The sequence below is a fragment of the Peromyscus maniculatus genome, chromosome 2, assembly GCF_049852395.1.
Source record: "Peromyscus maniculatus bairdii isolate BWxNUB_F1_BW_parent chromosome 2, HU_Pman_BW_mat_3.1, whole genome shotgun sequence".
In the NCBI taxonomy this organism is placed as follows: Eukaryota; Metazoa; Chordata; class Mammalia; order Rodentia; family Cricetidae; genus Peromyscus; species Peromyscus maniculatus.
This window is the reverse complement of record NC_134853.1, coordinates 43,244,426-43,267,249: the sequence shown is the minus strand read 5'-3', so window position 1 is coordinate 43,267,249 and position 22,824 is coordinate 43,244,426. Positions and strand designations below refer to the sequence as shown.

General features: G+C 38.1%; 1 protein-coding gene across 10 annotated transcripts in view; it reads left to right on the top strand.

The window, feature by feature from the left end:
- Sntg1 (syntrophin gamma 1) overlaps positions 1-22,824 on the top strand; it is a 925,417-nt gene that overhangs the window by 198,705 nt on the left and 703,888 nt on the right. Inside the window, exon 1 of one of the 10 annotated variants that reach the window (XM_076564005.1) lies at positions 20,695-21,718. The exons of the other annotated variants lie outside the window; for them this stretch is intronic. The gene's annotated coding sequence lies outside the window, so the exon portion shown is untranslated. Of the gene's footprint in view, positions 1-20,694; positions 21,719-22,824 lie in introns of those variants that run through there. 10 annotated transcript variants of the gene reach the window in all.

Here is a 22,824-nt window from a genome sequence, read left to right as displayed (position 1 = left end):
TCCTCTCTTGCAAGGGACTCCAGATTTCTCATGGAATCATAGAAATTTTTATGTTCCTCAGAAACACATGATTCCATGGACCTTATCCTATCAATTAACGATAATCTTTCTTCCTTATATACTGTCTAAGTAGCCACAACTTCACTCTGGAGAATTAGTGTTCTATCCATTAAATATTCACATTTATTATCAATAAAATCAATTTTGGGTACAAGCCTGTTTTGTAAATCCTGATTAGCAGATTCTAGAGAAAGAATCTTTTTCTGTAAGCCTTCATTGCTATCTTTGAAAGCCTGTAAATCTTGGTTAGCAGATTCCAGAGAGAGAATCTTTTTCTGTAAGCCTTCATTGCTATCTTTTAAAGCAGATTCCAGAAGGAGATTCTTTTTCTGTAAGCCTTCATTGCTATCTTTTAAAGCCTGTATCAGTCCCAATAACGACTCATCTTTGTTCTTAAACCAGTGTTTGAACACTGTATGAATTATTATGATGAATGCCCAGATATGCCTTAGGAATGTCGTATATTTCCAGGAAGATGTCATTTATCATACAGGCAAAAAGGTTTTTAAATTCTTGTGAGGTAATGTTGTTGGCCATATTACACGAATTACTCAAAATTTGTTCGTCAATTTTAAGGTGTAAAATTATCAAGTACCTTTACTTGAAACAATATGCTTACCTTTCGTGGGTTTTGGGGCATGTAGTAGCACTTTTCAGCCAGCAGGTGGCGTTGGTACAGCTCCAAAATAGGGCCTGCTGGGATCTTGGCTGGAGTTGGAGATGGCAGAAATGGCAGAGATGGCAGAAATGGGAGCTAGCACTCCCCTGCCTCTTTCGCTGGTCTGGGGCTGAGCTAGGGATTTGAGATCGGACTAGCTTCTCCCTTTTTTGGGAATGGAACCTTGTAGGTGTTCCCTGGTTATATGGAACTTTGCAGGTGGGTTTAGGTACCCGCCAGCTAGGGAGGAGAGGGTGGGAGCCGCTCAGGCCTTTGGAGTTTGCCCCACGTGAGCGCCAGATATTGGAGAAATTATTTTGGTCACTCCATGTAGTTAAAAGGATATTTATTTAATGGCGTAACTCACAAATTAATTGAAAGGTGGGTCATAGGATCTGGGGAAGATGTATCGCAGTCCAGCAGTGTTCTCCAGAGCTCTGCACAGTCCATCTTCACCGTTCAGCGTCCAGGCACAGAGAGAGCGCTGGCCCATCCAGCTCTCAGGTCTCCAGGTGCCTCCCCTGGCCCCGCCTCATAGGTGTGACAGTTTCCAGAGTCTCAATGGGGGTTAGAACTTCCAGATCTAAGCTGGAATGGCTACCCACTACACTTCAGTATGTGACAAACATCATCTCTAGATTTTAAGGTTTATGTTGCTACCCCAGTGTTACTTAATTAATTTTAAGGAAAAGTGTTGTAATTGTTCATCTTCTCCCCTTGAAACTGGAATGCTCAGTAGAAAAAATATAATACAACTTAATGCAACTGTATTTTAGCAATGTAACAGTTAATTTTGTGAGTAATTTCCAGTGCAGAGGCCATTACCCAGCTGTGTGTCATGAAGTGTATCTACCAGCATATACATATTACATTGGAACTGGCCCAGTGCCCATTTTCTCTCTCTTTCTTTCTTTCTTTCTTTCTTTCTTTCTTTCTTTCTTTCTTTCTTTCTTTCTTTCTTCCTTCCTTCCTTCCTTCCTTCCTTCCTTCCTTCCTTTCTTTCTTTCTTTCTTTCTTTCTTTCTTTCTTTCTTTCTTTCTTTCTTTTGTTTTTTGTTTTTGGTTTTTTGAGACAGGGTTTTTCTGTGCCTGTCCTGGATCTTGCTCTATAGACCACGCTGGCCTCGAACTCACAGAGATCTACATGGCTCTGCCTCATGAGTGCTGGGATTAAAGGTGTGTACCACTGCCACCCAAAAAAAAAGTACTCATTTGGCAAGCTGTTGAAGTAAAATTATAGATGGAAATCACTTATCAGGAGCATGTGAAAGTGATTTAGGAAAAGACATGACATTTTTTGGGTACACAACTCTTTGGTACACAGGATTTTGAGAATTAATTTTAGTGTAGCTTAAACAAGTACAATCTTAAGTAAAAATTCCATTAAGGGTACTTTTTGCCTTTTTTATTATAAGACATAAACTTGAGGGATGATCTCATATAGTGGGAAAATATAGAGCTAGTCTCTGCTGCTGTTCAGCAATAACTACCAACACAAAATCTTGTGTTCTCCTTAACAAGAGGTTACTGAAGTTCCCAGCAAAAAATGTACTTCAATGGACTTATATCAATCATATGAAAAAGTTTGAACCATAGTTGGCCAGAAACGTTATCAATTGGACACAGTCTCTCCTGCTGGTCTCCACACCCAGGCAGGAACATGAACTCAGGGCATTTTGACACACTGAATGAAAGTTCCACATCTGATGTAACTAAATAACACACCTTTTGGTGTACTGTGCAAGGCACACTTTTAACATTTGAAGTGATTTCTAATTTCCTGAGAAAACATCCATTTTAAACTATACTTTTAAAAGATGCATCATGTGTATAGAGTACAAAGGAATGTCAAGGTGAAATACCAATTGAGGAGAAACTACATAAATAAGGAAAATAATTTCAGAAAAGAATAAAAATAGAGCTAAATGTTAGGGATAGGAAATAGGTCAGCTGTGCATAGGCTAGGATACTCAGTGTGACACCCCTGAGGTATTTGAAGTGATGTATGAGTGGTGAGGCTGAAGCAGTTATGCTTGTATTTTCAAGGAAGAATATTTTATGCATCAGGAAGCACTAAGTTAAAAAGTTGAAATAGGAATGTATAAACTGATTTAGAAAAAAGAACCAGAAAGAAGTAGTTTCTGCAGAGTTCAGGTGTTTGTGGTTGTTTAGATAAAGCAGAAATTTTTCACTATATATTCAATAAGAAGACACTGGAGAAATTGAATTAGAGAGCATCCTAATCTGACTTACATTTTGATTATTGGTAATTGTATCATTATTCATTCAGTGCGATGAACTGCTGTGAGCAATAATGGACCAGGGAGCTCATTAGAGAAGTATTTTCAGAAATCCAAGAAAAGAAATGATGGTGGGCATCATTGTGATGGAAAGACTAAGTACTCTCCACTTCTATTCCCAAAACCAGCAGATCAGAAGGAATGCATTGTAACTAAGAGTGGTTCAAAAATACATTTTACATTGGGGGCTGAGCAGTGTGGGAGGGTTGTAGTTCTGTTTACACACACACACACACACACACACACACACACACACACAAATATTCTTTCCTTTTATATGTTTAACCCATTTACCTGGCTAGCTAACCTATGAGGAGCAAAACAGAGTTTTTTCTATTATAAAGGAAAAGGGGACATGTGGTATTTGCATGGTGGTTTATGATTAACAGTCCTAACAATCTTAAAGAGCTCTCATTACTGTGGTAAACACTATGGCCAAAGCAATTTGGAAAGAAAAGGATTGATTTCATCTGATGGTTTATAGTCCATCATGAAGTGGGGCTGATGAGAGAGCTCAGCCATTAAAGGCTAGAGCCCACAACCATCATGAAGGGAAGTCTATTGGTGAAATTATTAAGGCCACTCCACATAGTTAAAGGGAGGTTTATTTTGTGGGGTAACTTACAAGTGAAGGGATAGTTTACAGGCCCTGGAAAAGGTGTGGCACAGTTCAGCGATGTTCTCTGGAGAACTCTGTTCGGTCTACCTCCAGCGTCCAGGGTCCAGGAACCAAGAGGGCTGGATCTCAGGTCTTTAGGGTCCTCCCTTGGCTCCACCTTGTAGGCGTGACAATTACCAAAGCCTCAATGGGGGTTGGAACTTTCAGATCAAAGCTGAAATGGTGACCCACTACAGAAGTCAGTGCAAGAACACAAGGCAGAAAACTGGAGGCAGGAACTGAAGCAGAGGCCATTGAGAAGTCCTATTTATTGGCTTTTCCTCTTGGCCTATTCAACCTCCTTTCTTGTATAACTCAGAACCATCTGCCAAGGGTTGGCAGCAGCCACATTTGGCTGGACCCTTCCATATCAATCACTAATTAAGCAAATGGCTGACACACTTGCCCACAGGACAATCTTATGGAAGGGAAGCTCTTTGAGTTTCTCTCTTCCCAGATACCTTGTAGCTTGTGTCAAATAGACATAAAATTAACCTGTACATGCAGATAAGAACTATAGGCAACTGTCACAGAAATTTTTGACATAGATAAATATGAAATCTAGACATACATCTCACTTGAAATTATTGACCTTTGTTCTGTTTGTTTGCTATTTTATTTTGGAGAAAAAACCTGATAGCATTTTTAATATGCTAAAAGATTACTTCTACAGTAGTTCATTCATGGTTATTTATTATGCAAATAAATTAAACACAAAGCTAGTAAATACTTTAAAATCTTATTGAGGTCAATGTTGAGCAAGAATGTGATAAGTAATGTTGGAGCCCATTTGCACATTTACTGAAATTGAATATATAGGGGTGCAGCCTGAATACCTGTACTACATTAAAGTCATGAGATAAAGTTCAGTTTTAGAATTATACATAGAAGACAGTGCAATGCCACTCCAGATGAGTGTATGAAAAGAAAAAAAAAGAAAAATTAAAATATTCTTTATTTTAATTTTTGTTTATTGAAAATAGATTCTTTTCTCATACAAAATATCTTTATTACAGTTTCCCCTCCTTGTATACCTCCCCTAGCCTCTTCTCTTCCCTTCCAGAATAACTCCTTTTCTGTCTCTCATTAAAAAAAAAAAAAAAAAAAAAAAACAGGTTTCTGGTAGATAACAAAGATGACAAAATAAAATATAATAAAAGAAAAGAAACACCATTGCACCAAAGGTACAGGAGGAAAACCAACAAAAGGAAAACAGCCCAAGACAAGGAACTAGAATCAGAAACCTGTTTGCTCAGAAACTCAGGATTCTCTTCAAAATACTGAACTGAAAGCTATATTACATATACAGAGGACTTGCTGAAGACCGAGGCTGGCTCTGTGCTTGCTGCTTTAGTCTCTGTGAGTTCATATGAAGTTTTCTCCATCGACTTAGAAGACCTTGTTCTTCTGGTGTCTGCCAACTCCTCTAGATTTTATACTAGTTTCATCTATTCTTCTTCTTCTTCTTCTTCTTCTTCTTCTTCTTCTTCTTCTTCTTCTTCTTCTTCTTCTTCAAGAGTTCCTGCCAGGCAGTGATGGCACATGCCTTTAATCTCAGGAGGCAGAGCCAGGTGGATCTCTGTGAGTTCGAGGCCAGCCTTGTCTCCAAAGCGAGTTCCAGGAAAGGCGAAAAGCTACACAGAGAAACCCTGTCTCAAAAAAACCAAAAAAAAAAAAAAAAAAAAAAAGAGTTCCCTGAACTCTAACTCTAAGGTGTGGCACTTTATGGAGACTGCCCATTTAGAATTGTGTGTTTCAATCTCTCTCTCTCTCTCTCTCTCTCTCTCTCTCTCTCTCTCTCTCTCTCTCTCTCGTGTGTGTGTGTGTGTGTGTGTGTGTGTGTGTGTGTGTGTGTGTATGTATGTAATGTCTGGCAGTGGGTTTCTGTATATATTCCCATCTGCTGCATGAGGAAGGCATTCTGATGATGGCTAAATAAGGTACCAATCTATGAGTATAGCAGAATATCATTAGGAGTCATTTTATTTATTTATTTATTTATTTATTTATTTATTTATTTATTTTCAGATTAGAAGTTTTTGTTTATACCTTAAGTCTTTGGGCTATCTATTCTGATTCTTGATCGCCTGATTTCAGGTATGAGTTTTGTCTTGTGAAGGGGAAAATAGAATAGCCTAGGGGTGGGTAAAGGCATGAATGGGAGGATCAGGTGAGGATGGGGGAAGATAGGGTTGATGGAGGACATGTGGGGAGATACAGAATTGATGGGCATTTGAAGGATGGTATTGAAACCCAGTTAAGTGGAAACTACCTAAAATATAAGAAGGAGATCCTAATGAAGTCTTCTAATAGTGGGGTGACAGAGCCCCACCTGGACATCTCATCTTGTGTCATAAAACAAGTACTCCAGTACCAGGATTAGTTTGCATTTGTGGTGAAAATTTGTTTGTGATCTAACAAATAAAGCTTGCCTGAAGATCAGAATCTGGAGCTAAGCCACTAGTTAGCCATAGAGGCTAGGCACTGGGGGCACACACTTTTAGTCTCAGCACTTGGGAAGAGGAAGCAGGAAGATCAGGAGTTCACAAGATTAATCCAGTTTAAAAGAGAAAAAGAGCCAGGCAGTGATATGGCTGGATGGAGAGTGGAATAAAAGATGGGAGGAGACAGGCTGAGTAGCTGATGAGGTAAAAGGCAGTAGCTGTTGCTTCTTCAGCTTCTCTGATCCCTCAGCATTTACCCCAATATCTTTTATTAAGAACAATTAGGATTTGTGCTACAATTGAGTTGTTGGCCAATGGGGTTCAATGGAAATACCCAAACAACCCAGGCTGTTGCTAAGATAATGGGTTGCTCTCTGCAAACTGACTAAAGACATCATTGCTAAGGACAACTGCTGTGGTTACATCTACAGCTGTGAGATGTCTTTCCTGTATGCTATGAATATGTGTGCTCCTATTGGATAATAAATAAAGCTATTTTGGTCTATGGCAAGAAAGCTGACAGCCAGGCAGGTAATCCAAGCAGAGATACAGAGGGAAGAAGGCCAGAAGGGGAGAGACACCCACCCGTTATCCAAGGAGCAACATGTAATGGGACACAAGTAAAGCCATGGAATACATAGATTAATGGTAATGGATTGATTTAAGTTTTACAAGTTAGCTAGCAAGAAGTAAGAAGCCATAGCCATATAGTTGTAGTTAATAGTAAGCCTCTGAGTGATTGTTTTATAAACAGCAACAGGACGACAGGGCTGGGTGGGACTTGGGAAACTTCCAGCTACAAACAATAGTTACTCTACTCACTGAACATGGAAAAGTAGAGCTGGTGCCTACATAGAGCCTTCACTCTTTGGTTCTAGTGCTTTTGGTGTAGGAAAGTGTAACACAAATCTCAAAAGGTCTTGTAATAAAGAGCCAGATATTGGGGTGAAAGCTGAAAGATCAGAGAAGAACAGCCAGCCACTAGCTTACCTCTACAAAATCCTCAGCCTCAAGAGAGTGAGTTCCTGTTTACTCATACTTTATATACGTTTCTGTGTCCTGCCATATTACTTTCTGGGATTAAATGTGTGTATCACCACTACCTGGTTCTTTTTCTTTAATGTAGCCCAGTGTGGCATTGAACTCACAGAGATTCACACAGATCTCTGTCTCTCAAGTGATAAAATTAAAGGTGTTGCCACCACTGCTTGACCTCTATAACTAATTAGTGGCTGGCCCTGTCCTCTGATCCCCAGGTAAGGTTTTTTGGAGTACACATTATATCACTACAGGAGGGTACTCTGTAGACTTCCAAAAGAGAAATGTAAGCACCAACCTAGTCATAAAACCTTTGACCTACAATATGTCCTGCCTGCAAAATATGCTAGGGCAATGATGCCACAGAAATATGGAAGTGACCAGACAATGTATGATTTGACTTCAAATACTATTTTCATTTGTCCATTTTAATTTAGAGAAAGAAAGGAAACATAATTACTTGTTCAAAAATGATAAACCTCTATTGTTATTTGTATTTCTATACATTTTAAAAGTTGCAAAGAGGTTTTCTTACTTAAATAATTTGAATGTATAAATTTAATTTACAATCAATATACAGAAAAATATACTAGTAATAAAAGTATCTTAAATTAACCCATTTCTATTGATCTATAAGTTGCCATGTAAATTGTGGCTTACCGGTGCATTACATATTACTTCTCATGACAGCAGCTGGCAGTGGCTCCTGACACCACCTTCCACCTCCCAGAATTCTCCTCTGTCTTTGTCCTGCCTATATTTCCTGCCAGGTTACTGGCCAATCGGCACTTTATTTATTAACCAATCAGAGCAACACATTTACAGCATACAGATATCCACAGTGACACACAGATGGAGAATCCCTATATTAGAGTTTAAAAGTCAGTTGTTCCTCCTATTTAAAAACACTATCAGACATTTTACAGCTTTATGGCTGAAGATGACACTGTGCAGAAAGTCTAGTGACTAATAAACATAGAAAATTAGACATGATTACTGCATTCTCCTTTCTCTGTTCTTCTCTATTATTATATTAGATCCATTACTATGTTAAATCATTTGTTTTTTATTTTCTCAGAGCATTTGTCTATTTAAATACTTTTCACATTAAACTGTGCTTTGCTGTAATTGTTTTCTATGGCTTTGTTGCTATCTTACATTCCATTTTGTTTGTTCAGTGTTTTTCAGAAACATTAGTTTCTGCATTTTCTAGCTTTATGGGAATTGTCTGCTATAGTCATTTTATTTCTGCTCTCTCCCAGCTGTGGGGTTATGGCAGATCTCAGCATTCTTCAGATTTCTGGAAAAGTTTTTCATGAATCATCAGCGTTTCAAGCTCCTAAATTTTATTCTACTATTTTATGTCCTTTAAAATTTCTTACTGTGTATCAATGGCATTTTGAACAATGATAAAAGAAGTACCATACCATATTTAACTACAAAGCACTTAGACTGCTTAACAAACATAAAGTTTTGAGGAAATGGTAGCCGACCTAGCCACACTTGGGGGTTTGACCCCATTTGCATTGTACTTCTAGGACTTTTTCACAGACATTTGCTCCATCCCCACCTCATCTAATCCTACTCATTGGACTTTCCCATGGCTTCTAAGACATATGAGGAGAAATCATAGCTCAAAACCTATTTATCCTGACCTGAGATACTGCTATTCAAGTAGGCTTCTTCATTCACTGAAAAATGTTTCCAATGACCTAAAATCAGAAATTTCCCTATCAGGACAAATCAGCTGGGAGCAATTTTAATGCAGAACAAGAACAATAATAATACAGACAACTGAGTGTTTGTCATTAATGAAGCACAGTATGTTGAATGACATATTTGTGGCTTTTTAATAACAAAAAGGCATGATCCTCTGTAAGACACTTAAATTTTTGCTGTAGTTTGCTCTAAGTCATTATAGAACATTCATTAATCTTTAAGCTTATGAGAACTGTTTCTAGATAATACTTATCTGGAGTCTTATGGAATTTAATGCATTTTTTTACATATAAACATAGTTTCAGCAAATTGACTTCCAATAATATGTAAAATTTTTATGTAAAAGAAGTGACAAAAATATCTTATCTAATGGAAAGCACAAATCTTTTGTTCACTTCTGAAACAGTGTTTCAAAGAGAAAATTTATGAAAAAATTACCTCCTTTCCAGATGAAATTTTTTTCTGATTTCCTTAAGAATCATAAAGATTACTCAGAATTAGCCCAACTTAAACAATTAGAGATTCTAATACAATTTTTATGACACTTGAATTTTACATTGAAGACTAGAGTTCTACTTAGACTTTATATCTTATGGTATGTGGAATGTGAGTAAAATAGCATATCATTTTTATTCATAAAAAATGAAAGGTATGGTTGGTGATTTCTTTAATAACAGAATGACTGTCATATCTTCCTGACAAACAATACATGCAGTTCAGCACTGTTTCTAAGATGTCTTATGTGTTGAAGTTAGCCTCACAAGTATATGTGACTTTACTTTCTTGATACTTATTGGGTTCCTATAGAAGTACAGACTAGATGAAGTGTTTCAGAAATATAGACTGAAAAATGGGACATTCTGAGTTTCTGGTATAACTTTAAAAAACAAGTAGGTAGAAACTTAAATAAAGGAAAGAATGTTGGAGTTGAAGGCAAATAGGTCAGGTGGACACACCAAAACTGAAAAAAACAAAACAAAACAAAATAAACAAAAAAAAAAAACCTCCTGATGTTGACAGAGTTAATTTCTCTTAAGAACAGTAATGACCTCAGAAAATTAAAAACAGGAAAAGGTTATGAAGTTGAAAATTACAGTGATGTCTCATTGGGCTAATGCAATAGTGATGGTGTACCTACAACAAGTAAAAAGACACATGGTCACATTTATGAGGTTGTAAAAGTTTGTTGGTTAAAAAGACAACTTCAGCACCAGGGTATAGACAGAATCAGGGTTTCTGTATTCAGCACCATATGATTCATATTTCTATTATGATGGAAATCTAAGCAATGTATAAGAAAATAGATTGAATTGTTACAAATTTCATATGAAGATTTAATAAATATGTAAATTTTAGAAGGTATAAGCACCAAAGTATTGTGGTTCTGTTGCTTAAATTATATTAGGCAAGGATTTTTATACCTCCAGCCCAAGGAAGAGATTTTAATGGAATTGATGTCTTACTGTGTCAGTTGATAAGAAAAAAGCTCTGAAAGATATTCATAGCATGGAAGATGGACATAAGACAGTATTATTTATAGAGACTATATATGTGGAAGGGTGTGGGTTTGGGTTGGAGAATATTAACATATCTTTTTCTCATTGATTCTGAGAGCTTTCTCAAAAGATCTGCCTAGAAACAGAATACATGACTATCTGGAATTGAGAAAATACTCTAGCCTAGAGATATTAGCCAGTGATAGATTGATAAATGATGAGGCAATGCAGACTATTAATCTGAGAACTTGTAGAATAATAGATGAATTCTCAGTAAAGAGATATAGAAAGATGAGGAAAAAATGACTCAAAAAATTCTCAGTAGCAGCAATATTTAAATGATAGAGGCCAAGATCCAAATGAGAACATTGGAGATTTGTCTTTTCCAAAACCCAATTCAGTCTCTCCATTATGCATTTGTAGAATGTATCATCCAAGATAGGTATTGCAAATCTTCATCTGCCTGGAAGAAGAGTCTTGTCAAACAAAATAAGAAGAAGTGAATGTAAGGGGAAAAGGAAGGGAAGAGAAGGAAGAAGGTCAGGAAGAACAAAATTTTACCTGAGTGGTTATTCTGAATTATGGAAGCAATATACAGGTGGGGACAACTTAGATATTTAGGATATTTTAGGTCAGAGAGTCAGTAACTGTAGTTCTTATTGGGAAAGCTCAGTGAAGAACCTAATGGGGTGGAAAATGAGGCTTTCCTGAAATTACCCCTACCCATACTAGTTATTCAAAGCCACCGGTTCACTAGTAGAAATTTACCCCTGTCACTGGTCTTCTCTAAAGCGAGGTGAGGTAGCTGTGGCTTGTTCTGGTTCTCTGACCTTCCAGCATTAACCCCAATACTTGACTCTGGGTTTGTTTTATTAATAAGAATTCTTTAAGATTCATGTTACATCTGGCGCCCAACATTCATGATACGAATTCATGAAAAAGCTACTTGTCTGTGGCCATGTGGGCCCCAGCTCAGGCCTGAGCTATACTCGGCTGGTTGTGGTGGCACATGCTGGCAGGATTTACTGAAGAAGGCAGAGGCAGGAGGATCCTCTAGAGAGGCCGGCCTAGGAGGCTTGGGAGAAGCTTTGGCCCGGACCTAACCACAAACAGTGGTGGGACCATGGAGGCAGTGACTGCTACTCCGAGTTGCTGGCTTCTTCTCATCATGTTGGTGACTGCAATGATGCTGCTACCTGGGACAAAGGCTTTACTGCTCTTTGTTCAGAGAAGAATTGCCAGGACCATCATCCAAGAAAGCATTGGCAAAGGTCAGTTTGGAAAAGGTTGGCAAGGCAAATGGTGGGGAGAAATTGCTGTGAAGATTTTCTCTTCTAGGGAAGAACATCCATGGTTCCAAGAGACAAACATTTATCAGACTGTGATTGGAACAAACCATAGAGGAGGCACGAAAGAAAAAAAAAAAAAACCTCTAGGGAACCATGACCATGCCTAATAGCAACTTTGAAATCTTCAAAAACATGACAGAATTCCATAATGTTGATTCCACACGGACTATGATAAAGCCATTAAGCTGATTAATACCACGGAAAGATAGACTTTGCACTACAAACTGCTCAGGACAGTTTTGAGATGGCTAGCTGAGATGATCCAGCCTGATAGACTACTTGAACAAGGATTTGAAACAAGCCCTGCAATTTCTCAATATGCAGAGACTGAACAAATGATACAGGACTTGACAATTAACCCAAAAAATTCTTTTCTAGATTCCCTAAAGATATCTTCATGCCTAGAAAGCAAAAAGAAAAAGAGAATATAGATATGAGATAGATCATGGAATCTACTCTGAGAAAAAAGATAAAGAAATAATAGGATAAATAGGTAGATCACTGAATCTACACTGACAAGAAAAAGGGGACGATATAAAAATGACAAAAGGAGCCGGGCGTTGGTGGCGCACGCCTTTAATCCCAGCACTCGGGAGGCAGAGCCAGGCGGATCTCTGTGAGTTCGAGGCCAGCCTGGGCTACCAAGTGAGCTCCAGGAAAGGCGCATAGCTACACAGAGAAACCCTGTCTCGAAAAACCAAAAAAAAAAAAAAAAAAAAAAATGACAAAAGGTAGACTATTGAATCTATTATGAAAAGAAAAAAGAGAGAATATGGATATGATAAGATAAAAAGGGAGATTATGGAATCTACTTTTAAAAAGGAACTACTTGTTTTAAGTAAGATAAATAATGAAAATTTTTGGTCTGCATCTATCAGATGTTATTGGACTGGAAATTGTTAATATATATATAATGGAGTTTTTATCTGAATCTGTCAAATGTTAATGGACTAGACATCGTTAATGTAATCTTGACTGTATATTGTATATACTTATTGGATATAATTTTTCTTGTATTAGTTGTGGGAGCACATTCTCGGGTTCCTCGTGGCTTTACCCAGCAGGTCCAAATAGAGGATGATCAGGACCACAGGCCTGAGTGCAGGTGTCTGAGATGGTCTGCACTTGGCTGTGCTGGGGGAGGAAGTCTTTTGCTCCACCCCTTGGCGTCTCTATAAAAACCCTGGGCCAGAGACAGTCAGGGCCCATTGGAATAGGTTCCAGGCCCTCTCGAGGCTATCCTTTATTTTCTATCTGTTTATCTCCACGATATTCTCCACAGTAAATCCTTCTATCTAATATTTCCTGCTGATTGCACTCAAGAAAACTCTGGGAAGCTGTGGGGGTGGTGGGTAAACGCCCCACAGAATGGCACCCGAACAGGGACTAAAGAAAAAAGACCAAAAAAAAAAAAGGACTAGAGAAAAAAAGGGGAGCAAAAAAAGGGGGGGGACTAAAGACAAATGAACAGGGACTAAAGACAAAGTAATAGGGACTAAAGATACAGGAAAATAATAATTTTATCACAGAGTTTTTGGTGAAAGTGCTGTCAGCCCTGCCAGTGGAAAGACATGCTGGTGTTATGAAAAAAATATATTTTATATATATTTTTGGGAGGCAGGGGTTTTATCCTCGAGAGAAAAGGAAAGTGGACTGGAAGAATGTCCGATGCTGCAGCAAAATTCTCTTCTGTCAAAATTTTCTATCTTCTATCCCTTTCTCAATTTCTATCTGTGAAAAATAAGATAAGGTATAGGGTAGTAATATAGTTTAGGAAAAACTTAGAAGTGTAAGATTGTGTAGGAAAAAGTCAGGCAACTAGACCGAAAAACTCTTCAATTTCCTAACCTTGGGGGCCATGAAAGCAAACTGGGGGAAAAAAATCTATCTTTGGGCTTTCTGGGTAGTAAAAAAGCTCCTCTTTGAGCTTATGAAGAAGAAAAAGTTTCCTGTGGAAGCTTTTGTCCTGGGGACAGCTGAAATGCTAAGTCCAAGCAGCAGGAGAAAGTGTTTTCTCCCTGAAGCAAAAAATGGGGGTGTAAGAAGTCAAAGTTTAAAGTTGAAGTTTTGGAAAAGTTGGTCTTTCTTTCTCCTGGGGGGGGGGAATCTTTCTCTTAAGCTATAAAGCTTTTCTTGGAAAATTTGGGGAAAAATCTCTCTAAAAAGCCTTAATCTTTCTCAAAAGCTCTTAAAAAACTTAAACTAAAGCCTTTCAGAACTCTCTCTCAGAAGGACAAAAATTATAATCACCTGAAGATGTTAGTATGGGGCCCACCTGTGATTAGCTCTAAGGGAAAACAAAACTCTTAAGACAACAGCAATACCTCTCTAAGTTCTCTTTCAAGCTTTAAAAATCATCCCTGCAATGCAGGAGGCAAGGACAAGTTTCTAAAAACCCCTTCTAAGCTCTGTCTCTTCAAGCTAGTAAAAGACAGTGGGTCAGAGTACCCTGAGGGAAACACTTGGGGAGAGTGTGGGTGAAGAGCTACAGAGAGCCCAAAAGGGCAGGAAACTTTACCTGAGAAAGGCAAAAAAGTCAAGCTTCACAGTTACAGCCCAGCTGAGGCATCAAGGGTTTTGTTTGAGTGAGTGTTTTGTCCTAATGCAAAGATCTCCTGAAGCAATGCAAACTGTTAGCATTGTATCCTTGCTTCTGAGCAAAAACCCTGGGGCAACTGGCCAGCATCTCTGAGTTGAAGTGCATTTCGGGGATACTGGGGTTCCTGCAGTTGTAAACTTCCTGGAGCACAGAGCTGAGGCAGGAAGGTACAGGACCCAGGGGAAGATTGCTAATGAACAAACAAAACTAAAGCCAGTGGGCACGGCACAGTTGTCCACTTTCCTATAAGTCCCAGGTTGATAGGTCCACAGCTGCAAAAAGAAATCTGAGAAAAGCTTTCCTATCAGAGAAAGGACCTTTCAGGGAAAACAGTAAAGCTGAACTGTGTCTGAAGCAGTTATGCTGCCAAGTCAGAACGCTGCCTGGAGAAAGAGCCCAGCCAGGGCAAAACAGAACTATCCAGGAGTAAAGCTTTCTTTTCTGCCAGAGAAAGCACCTCTTTGAGAAAAGTTTTGTTTCAACTGACTCCCAATGAGATGAGGGAGTGTGGCCTTGAGGGGTGATTGCCTCTGGCATAAGCTCTGTCCTTGAGCACCCAGACAAGCAAACACAACCCACTGGGGGACTGGGCCAGGTGAAGGCCTGATGAGGCAAAGCACCTGTTCTAATGGGAGTTTAGAAATGGCAAAAACCTCCCTTGTTAAATTTTTCAGTCTGTACACAAACCACACAGACCCCAAAAACAGAAACGAACAAAAAGCCCCTACCTTCAGTAGCAGGGAAAGCCACCGCTCTAGTGTCGGAAACCATTTCTGGGGTAGAGGGGATAAATTGAGACCAAACTGGGAACTGTCTGGAAGAAAGACTCTGAAGAAACAGAAGGGACAGATACCTCCCCAGAAAATGACAAAGCTGCTAGAATTTGAGGCAGATTCGGGGGGAGAAAAAAAGCCCCTACCTCCAAAGGCAGCTAGCAGAGGTACAGAGCGGCAGACAGATACCTGAAGCTCTGCATCTGGGGGGCGAAGGAACAAGCAAAATGAGAATAAGATCAGTGGGAGAAAATCTCTGTTGCAAATGATCTTGTTTTTCACTGACTGGCTAAAACAAACCCAAGCCCCGAGGAAAGTTGCTATCAGAAATGTCAGCCTCAATGCCGGCTAAGGAGGCAGGTGCAGTTCCGATTTAGGGGCCAGTGTCTGATGAAGGAGAGACACCTGTTGAAGCCAGCTGAGGAGAGAATATAAACCTCCCAATGTCCCATAGCTGAAAATGTAAGATGCTTGTTCAAATCTCCCATTGCAAAGGCAAGAGACTTTGTTCAAACCTCCCAGGCAAGTCTAGTAAAAGAGAACCAGTTCACTCTCAGACCCGAAAAGAAAGATGGAAATCATATAAGGGACTGATATTATGGACTGATATAAGGGAAATGCATTCTGGGAAAGGTAGTTTTTCCGCTCAAGATGGCAACATTGCCCTGAAACACTTTTGTCAGCTCTAAAATTAAAATACAGCTTTTAAAAGAATAAGGAGGAAAATCGTCTAAGGGTTTAAGTGTCAGTTCCAATGAAAAATTGAAAGGATACGGAACTAGGTGCTTCGCGGTTTGGGGCTCCCTTGGTAAAATGTCTTATTTACCCTAATAGCAGTGCAAAATTTTTACGGTAGTTGGAAGACAAAAAGCTACCTTTAAGGGCAAACAAGCCACTTTAAAATCCATAAAACAAGGGAAAGCAGTTTATACACTCAATGTTGTCTTAGATATGAAGAAACTTACGTTGAAATTAAAGTTCTTTGCCTTATTGAACAAACTACCTGCAATGAGTAATTCCTTTGCAAATCTAATAAGGAGACAAGGAAACAGGCATTCAAAAAAGAAATGACTGCTTTATAGATAAGAAACAAACTTCAGAAAATCTAGCTGTCTTACAAAAGAGTTGCTTTACCTGAAAGTTCCCTATAAGAAATCAATGCTAAATATCACCGCTGCTAATAACATCAGGAGTTAAAGCTAATGAAGTGAAAATTCTAAATCCTGAAACTCAAGTGAAATGGAAAGATCCCTGCTCAGGATTATGGAAGGGTCCCCATCCTGTGTTAATTTGGGGTCGAGGACATGTTTGTGTTTTTTCACAAGAGAAGAATGAAGCCCGGTGGTTACTGGAGCATTTGGTAAGGAGAGTGAACTAAGGAAGGTCAGCTCCAATGAGGTTCCTATAAAGGAACCAAAATGAAAGTGGTTCGATTAGTATTTGAGGTTTTGTCACTGGTTTAATGCAAACAGTGAGGAAATGAGTTCTGAGCTGTGCTTTACTAGCTCCTTTAGAAAAATACCTTATATCACCTAATAGCTGTGCAGTATTGGCGAAGAGCTTTACAGCAGCTAAATACGGTAATTTCACCCTCAGAGTGAAGTTTTTTCTGTAGAGCAAACCAAAAGTGCTGCTGTAATAGAAACGGTTGTCTGAATTGAGGCATTTAGGGGAACTATTATGAATTTGGGTGAAGGTACAGGCTCTAGTTAAAAACTGTCTACTGCTGACAGTGCATCTCTGCCAGTCAGGAATGGCTGAGAGAACTGGCAACTTTGGAGTGTGGCTTCGTCCCGAGAATGTTATAATCCCCTAGCAACAAGTATCACAACTCTATAATGACAACACTCACTAAATCCCAGTGCTTTATAACAAAGCTGACTATAAACTCTAAACTTTAGAAATGATGTACATACTTCCTGTCTAGTTAAGAGAATCTTTCTAATAGAGATGGTGATAATAATTAAGAGTAAGAAGTAGAAAGACAAAAGTAAGATATGTGAGTTTGTGAAAATTCTGTCTTGTTAGATCTGTGTTAAGAAATCTTTAGGTGTTTGCTAAGTTAGATATATGCTAATGGTAGCCTATATAAGTTTGTAAAATAGATCTATAGAATTCCTGTAAGAATATAAGCTTGCAAGAAGTAGCTAAGGCAGTCTTAAGACATGTAGTAATAAACTTGTAAGAAGTAAAGATACTAGTTGTGTATAAGAAGTAATAAGAAAAATATTTGCTAAAGTAGTTCTATAGTTTCCTTAAAGTATAAATAAGTAGATGTTAATATGTTATATGTGAGTTTGTAAAAATGTGTAAATGTTGGGTGAGTTTATGCTTAAGCACATATTATGTGAAGTTTGTAAAAAAGTGTAAATGTTAAGTGTGAATCTAATCTTAATGTATATGGTGAAAGAACCCGAGACACAGAAGGTTAGCGTCCCAGTAGACTGCAAAGTAGGCTGTCTGAATGGTTTCAAAAGCTCCAGAAGCCACTAAGAAGCTAAAAATGGTGGACGCCAGAACCAGCACAACAAGGCTTTCGCAGCTGAGATCCATGGAAAATCAACACAACACAGAAAAACCTGAGCTAACATCAAAAACGGTGCAGTTTAGAATACTACTGTACCTAAAAAAGCACTCTGGCTTGACAATAAAAGTTCAGAGACACTTGTTTGAACAAAAATTATTAATTGCAAAAAGTTTTGGTTGAAAAACGTCTCTTCATATTTGGAAGTGAAAGCCTGATATCAGAATTTTTCTTGTTTGAACTTTTTGAACTTAAAAATGAGATAAAATTACAAAAAGATTTTGGTTATGGATTTTTCATATTTGGAAGGCTAGTACCAGGATTTATCATTTGAAATTTAAGACTTAAATGAAATAAACAATAGAGATTTCATTGCAATGGAACAGTTTTGAGTAATGACCTAGGAACGTTTTTCTGGAATTGGGTTAAAAATGGAACTGTTTAAATGAAGAAATGTATTTCTACTTAGAATCAAGATGCAATTTTGTGTATGCATATATGCTTTATTTACTGGTGATTTATGAATTGTTTTGTGGAACTGTTTATGTAAAAATGGAATTACTTATGGAACTGGTTTTGTGTTACAAATGGAACTGTTTAAACAGAAAAGTTTGGGTTTTCTAACTAGGCTTGAGATTTTTGCTTAAAATTATAAAGAATAGGGAGAGTTAATATTCCTTAGTCTATTTAATTTAAATTGTTGTTTGAGTGGATTAATGTCATGTTTTATTAGTAAAACAATGCAAATGGGGTATACTAAGAGACTACTTTTAAAGTGTGTAAAGAGTTTTATTAAGAAACTGCTTTTGGATGTTTTGCTAAAAGTTTTCAAAGTGTTAATGGTTAGATTGAAAATATTGCTTTTCAATATGGGTTTGTAGGAATTGTATAAGTTTGGGTTCCTCTAACTAGGTTTGCGTTTTTGTTTAAAAATTATAAAGAAAAGGAGGAGCTATGAGATTGAATTATGTTCGCAGAAACCTATTGATATTAATGCACCCTGGTTTTGTGGAGTTGAGGAAATGTTTAAGTTTGATGTGAATACATCGAAGTTTTTCCTATGTTCTGTTAATAAGAAAATTCAAATGACTGAGTTAAAGTTGTAAGACGGAGAAAATTGTTAACTATATATAGCACCATATATGATAATTCAAATGGTTCTGTTAAGAGTTTGCTTTGACTTGTAAGATTGAGAGAATTGTGACTATGTATAGCAATATTTATGTTAACCTGTTAATGGTAATGATGAAGCTAAGGGATTCTTTAAGTTTGTAGTCGCCTTAAGAGTTTTTGGTTTAGAAAGGGCTTGAGGCAGCTAAGACTGCTGTAGTCACCTTTGACCTAATTCAAAAGAGAAATGCCATCTATATCATCCTCTACTCCCATACTGGGAGGTGTAACAGCTATGGAGATTGCTGTAAGCCATTAATAGTTATTTTTTTTTATATTAAGAAGGGGGGACCTTTGGGAGCTCGTTCTCGGGTTCCTCGTGGCTTTACCCAGCATGTCCGAATAGAGGATTATCAGGACCACAGGCCTGAGTGCAGGTGTCTGAGATGGTCTGCACTTGGCTGTGCTGGGGGAGGAAGTCTTTTGCTCCACCCCTTGGCATCTCTATAAAAACCCTGGGCCAGAGACAGTCAGGGCCCGTTGGAATAGGTTCCAGGCCCTCTCGAGGCTATCCTTTATTTTCTATCTGTTTATCTCCACGATATTCTCCGCAGTAAATCCTTCTATCTAATATTTCCTGCTGATTGCACTCAAGAAAACTCTGGGAAGCTGTGAGGGTGGTGAGTAAATGCCCCACAATTAGTTATAAGCTTTTTTTTTAAATTTTAGACAAAAAGGGGGAAATGTGGTGGTATTGTGTTCCCTAAAATATTGTGTACCCTAAAAAAATTATCTGGGGTCAGAGACATAACAGCCACTAGATACAAAGGCTAGAATATGGTGGCACTCACACCTTTAATCCTAGTACTCCAGAGGTAGAAATCCCTCTGGATCTCTGTGAGTTCAAGGTCACATTGGAAACGGCCAGGCATAATGACACAGGCCTTTAATCCCAGAAAGCGAGCCTTTAATCCCAGGGAGTGATGGTAAAAAGCAGAAAAATATATAAGGCGTGAGAACCAGAAACTAGAAGCATTTGGTTGGTTAAGCATTTGGCTGGTTAAGCTTTCAGGCTTCTAGCAGCAGTTCAGCTGAAAGCCACTCAGATATGAGGACACAGAGACTTCCTTCCAGTCTGAGGAGACAAGACCAGCTGAGAAGTTGGCCAGGTGTGGTTAGCTATGGCGTATTCTGCTTCTCTGACCTTCCAGCATTCACCGCAATAACTGGCCTCAGATTTGATTTTATTAATAAGACTCTTTAAGATTCATGCTACATATGTTCAGTCTCTATTGTGTCTGGAAACCTGGGATGGAAACGAACATTTGTGAAATTAATTCCTTGCAATATGATCAGATAAGTCAGGCCATTCCAGAATGTTTCAGCATATTCTGCTACCTTCTTTGCTTTCCCAGGAGAAGTTATAACTGCTACTCTCCCTTTTTTGCTAGATTTTGACAGCTCAAACATAGTATCTTTCTCACATACTCCACTGCCAGGAATAGACATATTCTTCAAAAATTTGTGATGACTGATTCAAGAGGATGAGTAAAGGAAATATGACTGGGCTACTTTAGGTTCTTTCAACTCAGTCTCCATGTGAAATGAGGAACAAGCTTATTCCAGATTCAACTGCAAGATTTCTTATGACTCAGACCTCCTCCTTAGTATTCTGAAATTCCCTTCCTTGTGTCTCAGTTCTTGTTAGGTCAGATCAAGAATAACACTTTTCTCCTCAATACAACCTTGATGACCCCTCTGCTTGTATCACAGATTCATTTTGGACAGTAGACCCATAGTTTCTAGTTTTGCCTTCTAATGAGTATATAGCTAGTTATAAATTAGAGATTCTGGTTTCCAGGTCTTCTCTCTGTGTTTCTTCTTTTACTTACCAGGATTGCTAAGAATTTTTCTAAAACATGAATCTTAGTTTCTTGGAGATAATTGAGTATACAAGTTTGTTTTTAGGTCTCCTTGTGTGTTTTTTTAAATTTATTGTCTTTTCCTCTTTTCTCTGTTTTCATGTTTTTGTTGACTTCAGAGGCTTTAATTTAGTCTTACAGATTTCTTACTGCATGTGATCACTAGCTTGCTGACTATCCTTAAATATCATCAAAAGAAAAAAATTAACAGAAGGTTACTTTGTGAATATCAGCCTAATATATAACCCACTCAGATATTTTACATAGTTAATCCAAGGATATGTACCTTTGAAAAGAATGCCATTGCTTAGTTACATTTCCATTGACCCAACTTCTTTGTCTAAAGTAAACATTTTCCTCAGCAATAGGGCCATGTCTTAAAGTTTTTGGATGTAACCAAGGGCAATAACAATATCCTACAATATTTGGTTATTTCCTTGGATTTCCCTGATCAATAAATCAAATGTGGATATCCAATGTCTGAGATAAAGTTTTTGATCTTTGGGAAACACAGGGAGCTAGCTCTCTTAGTATCTGAATGTAATATGAAAACTGCAAATGGAGAAAATCCATTAGTATTCTTACCTAAACGAAAAGATTATGAACCATGACAAGGACTGAGCTGGTAAAATATTTCATATGATAGAATAGGCACTTTTATCTTGGGGATAAACAAGAGCTAGCTAATGGGATTTAAGACTCATTCACTCAACAGAAGGAAATTCATGCCTGATGTTATAAACCTACTCAACTACTCATGGCTAAGAAAAGCACAGACCCTAGAGAAGGGTCTACTGCCAGTTTCCTAAACAAATATAATTTCTAACTTTATTATACGTACTTATTTCATACTTACAGATAAGAACAGCTCTCATCCCTCTTCAAAGAAGCATCTTTTTACAACAGATGGAGCTGGTTATGGAAACCCACATTATATTAAATGCAAAAAAAATGTGACTATGGGATCCACAAACCCAGTTAAAAGATCTACAGTGCCACCTCTACCCCTTAGGATGAGAGAAAATTAAAGAAGAAATAGCTGAAAGGTTCTAAGAACCACAGGAACAAGGTATTTGCTAGTAGGTAGTATCTTCTTGATCTCAACAACATTGTTGCCTAAGCAAAAATCTGTATAAGGACAATAACAGCTGACATAACCACATGGCTTGTGGAAATTGTGGCAGTTCCTATTCCTACATTAATAATTCCAGAAAGGATTAGTTTTTTTCCAGGGAAAAGCTCCTAGATAGGTTATCTTATTCTTAGTGGTCAGCCTTAAACTCAAGTACATGAACACAACAACAAATGGGCTCAGTAGATTCTATGTGTAATTAAAGAAAAAAAAGTCAAAGGAAAGGACAAAGGGAGATCTGGAGGTGAGAGAACAATGAAAATGATCAAAATACAGTACTTGTATGAAACTCTCAAGAAAAATGAAAAATGTACATTAAACAGAATTTTACACATGGAGATATCTGCTTCAGTGTCAAGATGTTAAACAGATGCCTGTCTATCATACATCCTGAATTGTAGTGATATTTTATTTCTGCTCTAACAAATAAAACTTGCCTGAAGATCAGAGGAAAAAGCCAGTCACTATATTAAATATAGAGGCCAAGCAGTGGTAGCATATGCCTTTAATCCTAGCATTCAGGAGGCAGAGATTCATCTGGCTCTCTGTGAGTTCAAGGCCACACTGGAAACAGAGCCAGGCATGGTGGCACATGCCTTCAATCCTAGCACTAGCTAACCAGGGAAGTCTTTATGTCTATATAGACAGACAGGAAGTGATAGAGATGAGTGGAAAGTGGAAGTAATGGAGCTGGGCAGAAAGAGGAAGATGGCAGGGCACAGAAAGTTATATAAGGCATGAGTACACAGAAATTAGCTCATTTGAGTTGAGAATTTTCTAGCGATAAGAACTTGTAGCCAGCTTGCTGTATCCCTCTGATTATTTAGCTTTCACCCAAATATCTGACTCCAGGTTTTTATTAATAAGACTATTTAGCAATTCATATTACATCTGGTGACCCAATGTTTGAGACAAGAATTTATGAAAAAGCCTATTGTCTGGGGCTCATGCCCTAGCTGAACACAGCTCGAGTCTATACCTCATGTGGGCTGCAGTTTCTTTGGCTTCTTTTCTCTTGTTGGGTTGTGGATTCTCTTTGGATG